General features: G+C 50.4%; 1 protein-coding gene and 1 pseudogene across 10 annotated transcripts in view; one reads left to right on the top strand and one right to left on the bottom strand.

Moving 5' to 3' along the window:
• The window catches only part of DENND1A (DENN domain containing 1A), a 553926-nt gene that overhangs the window by 466855 nt on the left and 74052 nt on the right, over positions 1–13019 (top strand). The window lies entirely within an intron of this gene.
• Positions 1–13019, bottom strand: part of LOC130682779 (Y-box-binding protein 1-like) — a 57845-nt pseudogene that overhangs the window by 38155 nt on the left and 6671 nt on the right.

The following is a 13019-nucleotide window of genomic DNA, read 5'->3' as shown; positions in this document are numbered from 1 at the left end:
GCTTTCCGCTCTCAGAGGAGACTGCTTGGCCCAGCGTGGACACATCTGAGCCGCCCTGAACCAATCACTGGGACCAGAGGATAGCCCTTTAGTCAGCTAGACCAGAGCCACATGCCTACCCCTTTGCTGGGTGCTGGTTGGCAAGAGCAGTCCCAGTGGGAAAAGGGTTTGTTACTTGCCATTCACATTGGAATAGAAGAGGCAAGTGTGGGAACAGGTAATTGCCAAAGTGGTCAGTGGTGGGGAGGGTGCCCAGAAGATGGGGTTGGGGAAGAATTTGGATTTCAGCAAAGGCTTCACCAAGGTACTCATGTCAGAGCTGAGGTTCTAAAGACAAGGAGGGTGTCACCAGCAAACTGACCCTCAGGGTTTGTTAGCTGGACACATGCAACTCAGTGCTGGCTTTCTGAGAGCTCCTGTTGGCCATGGCTGCAGGTATAGACAAAGTGGGGGTGCTCTGTGGAGTGGGTCCCATAGGGAGACAAGGAGCCACACTGCTTCCTTCCCTGCCTCCCAAGAGTCTCTGAGGGCATGTTGCTGAGATGGAAAGCTCCCAGGCAGGCTGGCAGCAGGGCCCAAAGCCACAGGTGAGAAAGGAGTGTGCTCCGTAAACAGTGCAGACGCTCCCTGGTGCCAGTTTTCCAGGTGTGAGCCTCTGCTCCCACAGCCCTGCCCAAGGATGCCTTGCTCTCTGGTTACGTCAAGCCCAGAGTGTGGACTTGATTGGAATTAATATGCACTCTCCTCCCCAATGATCAGCCTCATTCTCCTTTACTAAAATTTTAAACACATGAAAATTATTAAGTGATCAACTTTTATGAATGGTTTATACTTTTGAAAATGCTTTTGCACCCATGGTCTTGCTATGCTCCTTGTACTCCAATGAGAACATTAGGGCTCAGTTGTGACTTGACCACAGCCACAGAGCTGAGAAAAGTGGCAGTGCCAAAATCCATCCATCTATTCTCTTCCCACCACCTTCCTCACATCCAGTGTCTCCATGACACCTAGGGATGCCAGGCACTGAAGATCCAGGTGTTATCAGCCCCCATTCTGTGGGTCACTGAGCTTACAAGCCAGGAAGGAGATGATAACAGAAAGAGAAATCTTCCCAATGCTAGCTAGACATTAGTGGTGGCCAGAAAATCTGGAATTCTGGGCATGAGAGTTTTATATTCCACATGTGGAGGCCAAGAAGGAGATTCTTTGATCCATTCTTTATATCCAAGAAAGCTTACTGTAAAACCCAGGGGAACAGTTCCCAGCACATGTTCCTCCAAGGTGAGGGAAAACTAAGAGAAAAGCATCTTCTTGGATGATTTGGCTCCTTTCCCTGGAAGCTGACCTCATGCTCTGTGTGTGTGTGTGTGTGTGTGTGGCATCTGGTAGAGCATGGCAGGAGGAGAGGTCAGGCCTTTCAGCCTCTCCAAAGCCTCTGGTCAGGTACTCAGGTGTGGGAGCCCTGCTCACAGTCCCTCAGCCTGATCTGCTTGTGTTCGGTGGAGATTACAGAGCTTAATGATTAGCTCCTCCAAGATGCAGCTGATGCCAGCCTCTACCCCCTTTACACCTAATTAGTCTCATTAATGAGCTCCTCTGCTCTCCATAGAGAGAGTTTCCTCTTTGGAATAAGAGGCAAAAATACCTTGCCCAGGTAGATTGCTGAAGCCTTTAATTATTGCCCACACCTGCTAAGCCTTGTGACTCACACCCAGTGATAGCACTGAGCTGAAATGGGGCTTGTTTATAAGCACAAGCAGATTTTAACTCTTTCAACACCAAAAAGGCTTTTGATGTAAATAGACACATTTCCCCAAGATGTCACACTTGCTCCTTTCAAGCACTCATTTTGGGCTCTACCCCTCACACAGGGTATCCCGAGATGGCAGAGGCACAGCTCCGGGCCTCAGGCAGCTCACGGTCTCGTTAGAGTGACAGGCGAGATACTATATAGACAATATAATGGCTGTCATTTAGCACATCCCTAATCCTCAAAATAAAAACTATGAGGCAGACATTACTCCCTCTATATTAAAGAAGATAATAATTAGGGATAGAAAGGTGATATCATCTATTCCAGGTGCCACAGGTGGGGAGGGTATGGAGCTGAGTGGAGCCTGGTCTGCTGGCCTCTATGGCCGAGGTACTCCCCGCTCTTGCCCAGGGTCTCCCTGCCATGCATACCATGCACCAAGGGCCACGGTGGGGGTGAGCTCATGCTGTGAGGCCAGAAGGGGTCAGGAGTGACAGTCGGCAGGTAGATGATGTGAGCAAGGATCATCCAGGCAGAAAGAACCTTAGCAAAGCCTCAGAGGTGTGAGCATGCCCAGACCTGCAGGCACTTAGTCTGGCTGGAGGTAAAGGTGCAGGGCCAGCTGCAGCAAGGCAGGAAGGCCAGGCAGGGGCCAGAGCAGGAGGCCCCAGCACAGGATGAAGACTGGCCCTCCTGTCCACTGCCCAGTACGTAGCACCCAGTATGTAGTACACTCTCAGTCGGTGCTGGTGAATGGAGGGACACCCACGCTGAAGGCAGAGCAACCACTGAAAGATTTAAGGCAAGGGACAGACAGCCTCAGAAAGCTGGCTGGGAGGGTCCCTGTGTGTCTCTCTATGCACATGCTCTGACAGACCAGAGGACACAGGATTCTAGGGTCAGCCCTCACCGCAGCCCTGTGCCTCCACATGAGAGATTTGCGCTTGGCGGCCCAGTCCCTAGGGAGCGGGAGTGGGCTTCAACTACCCCCACCTTGTCTGCAGAGACCAAGCACTCTCCCTTCCCTGTGTGGCCTCCTAGATGGAGGCTTCCTAAATGGTGGCCAAGAGCATAGAGTTTCCTGACTGCTTGGATCCTGAATAAGAAACTTAGGATAGGCACACAAGCTTCTCAAAGACCAGAGCTGCCAACTTGATAGAACCAAGTCACTCTGACCAGATTTAGACAAATTTTTAAATGAATAAAGTTAATATTGAAAGCTTACTCGGATGACCTCAATTACCAGGAGACACTAACCACTTTGCTATGTAGTCCTGGGAGACCGGAAATGAATCTTAAAAAAAAAAAAACCACCAAACCATGTCCCAAGGATGGTAGAAACAGCTCCTATCCACTGAGTCTCTATTACATGTCTGGCCCTGAGTCAAGTGCTCTATATAAAGCTCCATCTGTCGTTCATGAGAACTCTGAGAGGTATGTTATCCCCATTTTACAAATGACAAGCTGAGGCTTGGGGAGCTAAAACTTCCCACAGTCATGTAGGTAGTGAGCAACAGGGCCCAGATTCTCAACCTGGCCTGTCCCACTCTAGAACCCGAGCTACCCCAGAACATGCTGTCCCTCAGAAGCCATCAGAGTGGGACAGTAGTCAACACAGGGTGCTTCCTTTACAATAGGTGGAGTGCATGACAGACTCTGGAAAACACTTGAGTGTGCAAACAGCAGACCACCCAAGAGCTGGGGAACCCAGCAGGGCCCCCAAGCCTGGGCTGGGAATCCTGTGCTCTGCAGACAGAGATGGATGACACCCAGAGGCAAGCATGCAAGGCCCAGGCTGTGTTCTGCTTGGAACCTACTTCCTGAATTCTCAGAGGCTGCCGTGGAAGGGCAGCCAGCAGCCGGGTGAGGGCACTGAGCAGCAGTCTGGGAGCAGCCCACCCCCGCCGCTCACCCCCACACACCAGGGTCTCTGGAGGGCCTTCTGTGGGCCAGCTCTGCTCTCAGGGTTGGGATTCCTCAGTGAACATAGTCTCTGCTTGGGGCCTCTGCTGGACTCTCAGGAAAGAATGTGCCTCGGAAATCCCACCTGGTCCCACTTGCCTCTCCAGTGTGCTCAGCATGGTAGAGTGGATGTTCAGCATGCCAGGTCCAGGCCAAGACAGTGCATGTCAGCTCTTACCTCTAAAACAGTTCATGAATTCCTTGCTCTCCATTCCTGCCTTCCTCAGCTCCCATCATCTCTCACCTGGACTCCTCTGGCAACTGCCTTGGTGGGCATCCTGCTTCCATTCTGCCCCCTTGGCTGACACATTTTGGAGGCCAGAATGATCCTTCCGATTGGCACATATCTTTCCTACCCCCAAAGCTTTAGGGCATCTGCATTGCTTTAGCACAATTCGGTGTAAAAGGGCCTGCAGGACCTAGGCCCCGCCTTGACTCACGCCCCTCCCACCTCTCTGTTCCAGCGGCTCCAGCCCTCCCCTAGTTCCCTTTGCACTCCTCCATCCCACTACCACCTCGGGAGCTCCTGCTTACCTTCCTTCCTCTCTCGGCATACCTGTCACCTCCCAAAACACTTCGTGCCACCTCCGGGCCTTTCCGGCTCTCGGCACGCTGTCCTATGCCCTGCCAGCAATGGGAACTTCTCCTTCAAAGCCGTTATCCCAGGGGGTAATCACACAGTGTGAGGTCGCTTGACTGCTTGGGTAGCTGGCTGTGACAGCCCAGTGGCTGATCCTCAGTAGACTCTCAGCAGCTACCGGCCGAATTAGTGAGTGAAACGCACGGGCTGCCCTTCCTTGCGGATGTGAGAAGGGCATCTTGAAAGCAGAGTCCCTCAAGTTGGGTCCTGAAGGATGAGTAATATTTGTCAGGCCAAGGGAATGATCAGCAATGTATATAATGTTTATGTTAAAAAAAGAAAAATAGTGCCCATAGTGAGTTCCTACCATGGGCCAGTGCTTGCTGTTTTCATGGCATCACATGAGGTTGGTGGCGTAAGCTCCATTTTCTAAGGGAGGCAGCTGGGCTGAGACTGGCCCAAGTCCACACGGCTCTTAGGTGCAGGAGCCAGGATGCAGAGTCCTGCTGCCTGGGCTCAGCAGGGGCCCACAGTCCACCATGGAGCACAGCTGTGCTCAGAACCTCGGGACCTGGGGAGGGGGCTTTGCTGCGGTCAGACCACTTCCCTGAAAGCCGGCTCTTCTGAGCAGGCACAGTGAAGCATATCAGATGCAGCTCAAATGTTCCCCCTCCAGGAAGTCTGCCCTGCTCACCCCACCCCTGGCACACAGCGGCGACAGTGATGCCTACTGCAGACCTTTGACCTTCACTGGCTGGTAGCAGGGTGACTGGCTGGTAGAACCTACACCCTGCCCCTCACTTCCTTATTTGAGTTTCTTAATCTCTCAGAATCTCAGTCTCTCATCTTTAAGCAGGAATAATGACAGCTAGTGGGCAAAGGCTGAGTGAGGCCACATTGCCCAGGACCTGACACAGGTAGGCAGTCAATGTGTACTTCCTTTCTGTTGCTTCGACTTTCCCCCAGCACCTCACTCCCACACTCCTCCTCCCCATTTCCCCTTCTCCGTGTGCATCCTCAGCAATCCGGGAGGTTTCTAGGCAGTTGCCTTCCTGCCTTCACCATCTCCCCCAACTAATAGCTGCTGTTTAGCTCACCCATGCATATTTTAGCCTCATAATTTTTCCTCCTGAATCAGCCTCTGCAGATTCTAATGACCTCCCTTTCTCTTCCCTGAATTCCCTCCAATTTGGAAATTCAAAAGAGGCGCTTCTCTGCGTGAACATGCTGTGATTCAATTTGAAACTAAATTTCTCCTGGCAGCAGCCATCTTTCTGAAAAGTGACATTTAAGACTGACAGTGGACAAGATTGTAAACAGGTTTCCAATAAGAAAAAAAGTCAGTGTTAAGTGCATTCTATGAATTTTTTTAAACAATGTGTGCGTGTGTGGGGTGTATATATAATTGCAGCCTTGCTGTGACACCGTCTGCTTCAGGAAGAATTCTGGGATAGTGTGGGTCTGTTTCAAACTCAAACTATCTTGGTATTCTTATACTTTTCAAAAAGCAACTTCATGGGACTCACTCTTATGTAGGATTATAGACCGTTCATCATTCACTCACTCAACACGCAGTGCCGCCTCTGTGCCAGACTGTGTGCATGGTAAAGGTGCTGTGGACTGATAAGATAGATCACTCGGACCCATAAAGAGCCCACATCCTCAAAGGGGAGGCTGGTGGCTAAGCAGGTAACTCTCTGGAGTGTGATAGAAATAGGCTCAAGGTTTCATGAAAGCCCAGAGGAAGTTCTGGAGAGGGGAGGCCATGGGGACAGGGACAGCTTCCTGGAGGCCAGGACACTTGAGTTTGGCCTTGTAGGAGGAGTAGGAGTTTACCTGATGAAGAAGGACAGAAAAGGCATTGTAGGCAAAGGGAAAAGCAGGGAGGTCTGAAACAGTGTGGTGGACGGGCAGCTGCAGGCTGTTTGCAGTGAGGTTTCTGGTTTGCCAGGGAAAATGTCAGGAGGTAGGGCTGGAGAGGCCTTTGGTGGGGCTCATGTGCCACCTGGTAAGAGCCTTGGAGTCCTCACCAAGGCTGCAAGGAGCCGCGTAGCACTTTAAGCAGGTGTGATGTGATCAGATGGTCACAGTGGCGCTTCAGGAAGATCCCTCGGGCAGTGTAACAACAGGATTGGGTAGAGAGAGCCTGGAAGCAGGGTCCAGGGAGGCAATGAGGAGGCCTGGGAACCAACCAGGACAGCCTCCCTGGGTCAGAGGGAGGACTCAGGGGATAAGGATATTTAGAGAGGTAAGAGGGTGGCCCTGCAGCAGAAAATCTGTGATCTTGTTTCTTTTAAAACACCTTTGTTTATGAGTACCTCAGATTACCAGCTCTTTTTTTATTTTTCTGATTTTGTTTTGTTTTTTGGTCTATCCTGTCACAAGGTAGTGTATTACTGGGAAAATGAACTCAGCTGGCACTTGCCTTTCCCATTAATCCCTGCTAAATAAAAGCTCTTTCTAAGGGTTCTTGGAATGGTCTTTTGGCCAGGCCCTTGGCAGGAACCACAGATTACCCTGCAGTTATCTTCTAAAGGAAGCAAGAAGCAATAGGCTCCTGATGTACCAGAGCAAAAAGGAGAATCATTTAGTCCCTCTAGAGAGGTTATTGGCAAAAGGCCTTTGGGGTCCTAGAGGGACAGGCAGACCAAGGGGTCAGTGACAGGCCTGGAACTGTCCAGTCAAAACTCTCATCCAGATGCTCTTTTCTTTCTGTCAAACCAACCAGCGCCCCACTAGGGTAGAGGGCCATAGAGGGCTTAGCAAACAGCCTGTCGCTGGTCATATGGGCTGCTAACTACAGGAATTCCAGAGTCCCACCACTCACTGTGAAATGGCCTTAAGCTGCTCCATGATCCCAGCTTCCAGTGATCCCAGTTTCCTTCGAATGTTGTGAGATACAGCTATGTGCAAGTGCCTAAGTGTTAAATGAACGTATCCACTGCCTGCTCCAGGACGTTCTGCCCTGGCACTGGGAACACAGTGATGCAGAAGAGAAGCAGAGCCACTGCCCTCCTGGAGCCTACAGACCGCCTGGTCAGATCCTGCCTGTGTGAACCTAGAGAAGTTACCTCACATTTCTGTGCCTCAGTTTCCTAGTTGTAACATGGGGACAGCAACAGTATCTACCTCACAGGTTTGTTATGAGGATTGAATGAGCGGGTTCCTGTAAAACATTTAGAAAGGTACCTGGCACATGGCAAGGGTCCGCTACTTTTGTTACTACTCTTCTGCCACCACCCTCTCCTCCTCTCTCACCGTTCCCCACCTTCCCAAATGCATTAGAATCTTCTGAGCAGCTTTCTAAAGGTCTGTGCCCTGGCCCAGGAATCTGTGGAAAGGAACCTCTCTGGGCAAGTCTCATCGTGATATCAGATGTAGGAGCCACTGATCCAATTGATCAGCCAGTGTCAGCTTCCCATGCAGGTGAGGAAACTGAGACTCGGGCAGGGAGCATGCCCAAGGGGACACGGCTAGTAAGCAGTAGACCCAGAACACATCTCAGACTGGTGACCCATATCTGGCCTCTTGGGTGGACAATTGCCTGAGATCAGCCATCCAGTATGTTGGGTCTTGAACCAAATCTGGGTTCTCTACACTGTTGCAACAACTTTTCATGGTAAAGGGTCCAGTAGAACTGAATCAGCTGTTTGGCCTGGAGAAGATCATCTCTCAAATAGGGAAATCCCTGTATCTCACATAGTAAGTAAGACACTTCCCAAATATTTTAACCAGGAGTCCTCCAAATATTGAGAGTCTGCCAGCCATTAAATAACTTCCCGGAGGAGGTGTATAAGAAGCTGTCTCCCCAGATGCCTCCTCACCTACATATGTAGATGCAGGAATATTTGTGCCACTCCAGCACTCTATCTGGGTGACTCTTATAATTAATCTTTACTTAAAACGATCATTAGTCTCTGCTGGGCGACATTAAACCCACATTAGCCGTATTTTTAGCTGGGCCTTCCCCACACCTGTGATGGCAGGCGGGTGCGCGGCAGCAGGGGGAACCCCTGCAGTGCTTTATAAATAAGCCTCCCTGCACCTGGAGGAGCCTGCCGCTCAGGCAGCAGCCAGGGGGCCTGGGCAGTAGTCCTGTGCCTGGAGCAGCCCACACCTGTGGTAGGGCTCCTCCCTTCCCTTCACTTCCCCGACATCAGAACTCAAACTCACTTCTCTTGAGGCTGTGTGGTGGCATCTGTGCTCTGGGCTGGACCCACATAAAAGGTGAAATCTTTCCCAAGAGAGTTGAGGATTTCTCCAGCAAGGGTGAGGAGGGTCTTAATAATGACCACTTATTAGATGCTAACTGCTTTGTGTTCCTTGTTCCCGATAAACCACACAACAACATGACAGGTAGGTCCAATTCTTCTTTTTCTGGGAGGGGAGACTGAGGTTTAGAAAAGATGCATGCCTCCCCAAGGCCACACAGCCAGTAGGTGGGAACCCAGCCTGCTCTAGCTGAGCCCACACTTTTCATTACATTTTTTCTCACCCTCAGTCGTATTTGATTCTGTTAAATGATTGGAAAAGGGAAATGGAACTAACATTTATTGGGTACCTACTATATGCTAGGAAGTTTACATATATTGTCCCAGCTAATTATCACAACCTGAATTAGCTCATAGGAGGTAAGAATGATTATTCCCACTTTATAGATAAAGAAACTGAGGCTCTGGAGAGTTTTAAGTTATTTGCTCCCGATCACATTGCTAATAAGCATCAGAGCCCAAATTCAAACCCAACTTGATTGTCCAACAACAGACATTTTCCTGCCTAACCAAAGACATTAATGAAAGACATTTGCCTTTTAAGTGTGTAATATAGTTTTGTACAGTCCAATATTTCATCATTTTCCTACTGATAAGAGCTTTCTGCTTACATTTTTTGAGGTTTATAAAGAACTTTTACCCCAGTAAAGAGTGTATATAGGGTTTTATAATGTTTGTGGCTCTTCTATACTATTTAATTTAACCCTTGTAATAATCCTGTGAAAATAAGTTTATAAAACGCAATTTACAGAGAGGTAAACTGAGCTCAGAGAGGCTGCAAGCACCCATCAGGTTAGGAGCTCAGCCACAAAACCTGAGTTCTCCCCACACTCACATAGCATTGCTCCCAGGTCTGGATTGTTCTGTGGAGCCTAAAAGGGTGAGAAATTCAGACAACTTGTATTCAGGAAGGATACTGGGTAGAGGAAGCCTTGTGGCTGTGGAGCCCAGCCATTGAGGACCCCTTCATTAAAGGTGGTGACATTTCCTCACCCACAGAAGCAGGCCGGAAGTTGTAATGGTCGGGGAACTACAAAAACAGCAGCCCTCACACTGATTCCTACATGGGAGGAGCTGGTGGTTCCAGGGCAGATAAGAATGACTTTACAAGATGAAAATGATCAGTGAGGGCACGCAGGTCTGGAGGAGAGCGGAGTTGGCATTCTTTGGCCCTGCAAATAGCTGCCCATCTGCTCTCTGTCAGAATATGTTAGGAGTGCATCTGGATTGCTGCCCCTGAGTCTCGGCTGCAGGCTGGTCATGTGGTTGTCTCCACGACAACTCCAGGAGCGGTGTAAACTGCTGCGCTTGGAACCAGATGCTGCTCTGCACATGTGGTCTAATTAGACGGTGTTCCCGGCCTCCCACCTCCCTCACTACCCCTCCCCGCATACACACCACGCTCTCTCCCCTCCTCCCTCCCGCGACCCCTCATCCTCACATCCTCAGTCAGTCAGTCTTGCCCTCCACCCCATTGGTCTCTTTCTCAGAAATGTTGCTGTTGCCTTATCTACAGTGAATTATTCATTCAACAAGCATAGGAGTGCCTGCAGTGACCCAGGCACTGTTCTAGGAACTGGAGATGCAGACAAATAAGGTATCACCCAGTCCTTTGGGGAGCCTGAGGAGTCTGGCATCTAGCGAGGGAGCTGCCTGGCAGCCAGGTGGTACAAACATGGCAGGAAGCGCTATAGTGGAGGTGAGCACAGGGGCTGCAGACTCCAGAGCAAGGACCCCTAGGCTGGCCCATGGCAGACAGAGGCCTGGGAGAGCATCCTAGGGCAGCTGTCCCTGCCTGAGAAAGTGAGGCAGGAGGCCTTCCTGGCAGAGGGTATAGCACATGCAAAGGTGGAAGACCACAGACCAGCATGGAGGACTATGACCAGCTCCATGTGTGGGGACGCTGGTGTTTGGGGAAGCCAGGAGTTGTGGTTGGCAAGATGTGCAGGGTCGTGCCTTGGAGAGCTTCTCTCCAACTCCACATGCCACCTAGGATTGCAGGCCCTGGGACCAGGGAAAGCAGAGGAACATGACTGGGGCTGAGCAACCTGGCCTGTTGCAGATGGGTTCAAGGATGAGGCTCTGAGTAAATGAAGCCCCTTCAGTAAGTGTCCCTGTGAACCCAGTCTGTTCCTGTGACTCCAGAGGCTCCATTCTGAGTAGGGGGGTTACTCAGTGGGGAGCCACCAGCACATGCTAAGTAAAGGCCCACTTGCTTCCCCACTTACAGAGCTCTGGGCCGCACTGAGCCTATTTTGAGTCCTCAGGCAGTACATAATCCCCATCTAGAGACTGGACTCCTTGGACTGGGGCTGCAATATGTGGAAAAGGACATTTTTGTTGGGGGAAATCAGTGTATCCTGACTTGCCCAGAGGAAAGCCATGTTTGGGCAGCTGAGCCTGCTCAGAGTGAGAGCTCTTGCCTCTTGGGAGGAGCCTGCCTGAGCTCTGTTGTGAGGCAGAACTGACTTCAAGTATAGCTCTGGTTCTTCCAAGCTCTGTGGCCTGGGCAAGTCGCATCCCCTCCCTCTGTGAGATGAGGAGTAAGAGTCTCTTAATCGGGCTATTATGCAGGTCCAACTTTCAACCAGTTCCCTTGTACCTGCGGCACCCAGCCCATGGCAGGGGCTCCACAGAAGGCGGCGTGGGTGGTGGTTCTTCTCTGCTCGCTCTGAATCATGGGCTTGACTCCACTGACCTGACATGTGGCCTGGGCAGGTAGCACACGCTGTGTGCCCCGGGCTGCTGGATACAAATCACTGCAGCAGGAATTGGGCAGAGAGCTGCCATTATTTGAGGTAGAAGACGGATATGTTTTACCTTTCTAGGAATCAAGCCCTGAGCCATGCTTTTTACATGAGTCATCTGTTGATCCCCACATAGCCCTGTGAGGTAGGTGTCCCCCCCACTTTGTGAATGACAGAACAGTCTCAGAGGATTTAGGGCCTTATACCATGTTCCAGACACAGTAACTGTCAGAGCTGTCATTCCCACTCCAGTTCATTCTCTGTTAGCTCTGCATCAAGGGCTGTGCATTGTGACATATTCCTCTGAGGGGCTGTGAGTGACTCATAGAGAAAGGTCCTTTCTATGTCTAGAAACAAGACATGGTAGCATTAGAAAGTACCTTGAAGATTTCCCAGCTCAGCACCTTCCCGTTGTACAGATGAAGAAACTGAGGCCTAGACAAGAAAAAGGAATCAAGGCCAGGTCAGGTATTTTAACTCTTTGTGCTCCTTCCCCTGCCCAAAGCTGCCATTTGTTTATGACTAAAACTTGGTGCTGAAGCCTCCTGGGCAGGCCCCATCCAGGCACCAGAGATTGGCCCTAAACAAGTAGAATCTGGGGAAGGGGCAATCCTACATAAATGAGCCAGTGAGAGAGCCTGGTAACTCGGTGTGTGGACAGGGCTATAGAGGAACCCCCAAGGGCTGTCACCAAGGACTGGCAGGCAACCCATTTTTAGTTAGGTCTGTCTGTCTTGCCCTCACTTAACTCAGAGGGTTGGGATTTTTCCTCTTTACAGACTAATTTGCACTTCTTCAGTTTTATCTCCATGTCCTTTAGCCTTGATCTGTGAGTCCTGTGTTCCCTGTGTCACAGCTAATGCTGGTTCTCCACTGATCACTTTTTGGGTTGATTTACATTTCTCCCAGGGGTCCACCAGGCTCTCAGAACCCACCCTGTCTCCACTATGCTCTCTTGAACTGTCTCCTCACTCTCAAGAAGCTGAAATGCTCATCTCTAATCAATTTGGCACATCCTTTCTTGGGACTTCGGAATGTAGCAGTCATTGTGTTAAAACCCAGAATCTGGCTCTCGGTGACACCAAGGCAAACTCTGGTATGGCTGAGGTGGCAGAGCCAGGTGTTCGACACTGAGCTCTCGGCATGCCCCATGGTCTCCATACTGGGGTGAGAGCTGTCACTTGGCTGCAGCACGGGGACGGTCACCATCTCTCACTTGGAGCCAGCTGCTGTTGTTTGGACTTGCCGACATAATGGTACTGAATGCTTAGAGCATGAGGAGAGGTATGATTTCCAGCATATCAGTAAGAAAATTGAAGCTCCAAGAGGAGAAGATGGCTTCTGCAAGCACGTAGTGGAGCCAAAACTCACACCTGTTTCTGCAAAGTCTGCTCTCTTCATCACCACCTTATAATCCATCTCTGAATTGCGAGAGCAGCCCTGTTGGTGGCTGATATCTTAAATACTATCTTGCGATTATTTGTCTTAATCAAAGAGAAATAATATTGCGTTTCATGAGTCCCAGGACCAGACAGGCTTCATTTCGATGTGTGGCCCTCTCGTTGATCAGCTCTGCAGTCTGAGGTAGGTGACTTCACCTTTCTGGGCCTCAGTATCCTTATCTGTAAAATGGAGAGCATAACAACACCTTCCCCCCAGGGTTGTGCTGAAGAAGTGCGATAATGCATGTAAAACCACCTGGCACA

This window comes from Manis pentadactyla, chromosome 3, assembly GCF_030020395.1.
Source record: "Manis pentadactyla isolate mManPen7 chromosome 3, mManPen7.hap1, whole genome shotgun sequence".
In the NCBI taxonomy this organism is placed as follows: domain Eukaryota; kingdom Metazoa; phylum Chordata; class Mammalia; order Pholidota; family Manidae; genus Manis; species Manis pentadactyla.
The sequence above is the reverse complement of the archived record's forward strand: the minus strand, read 5'-3'. Positions and strand labels throughout refer to the sequence as shown.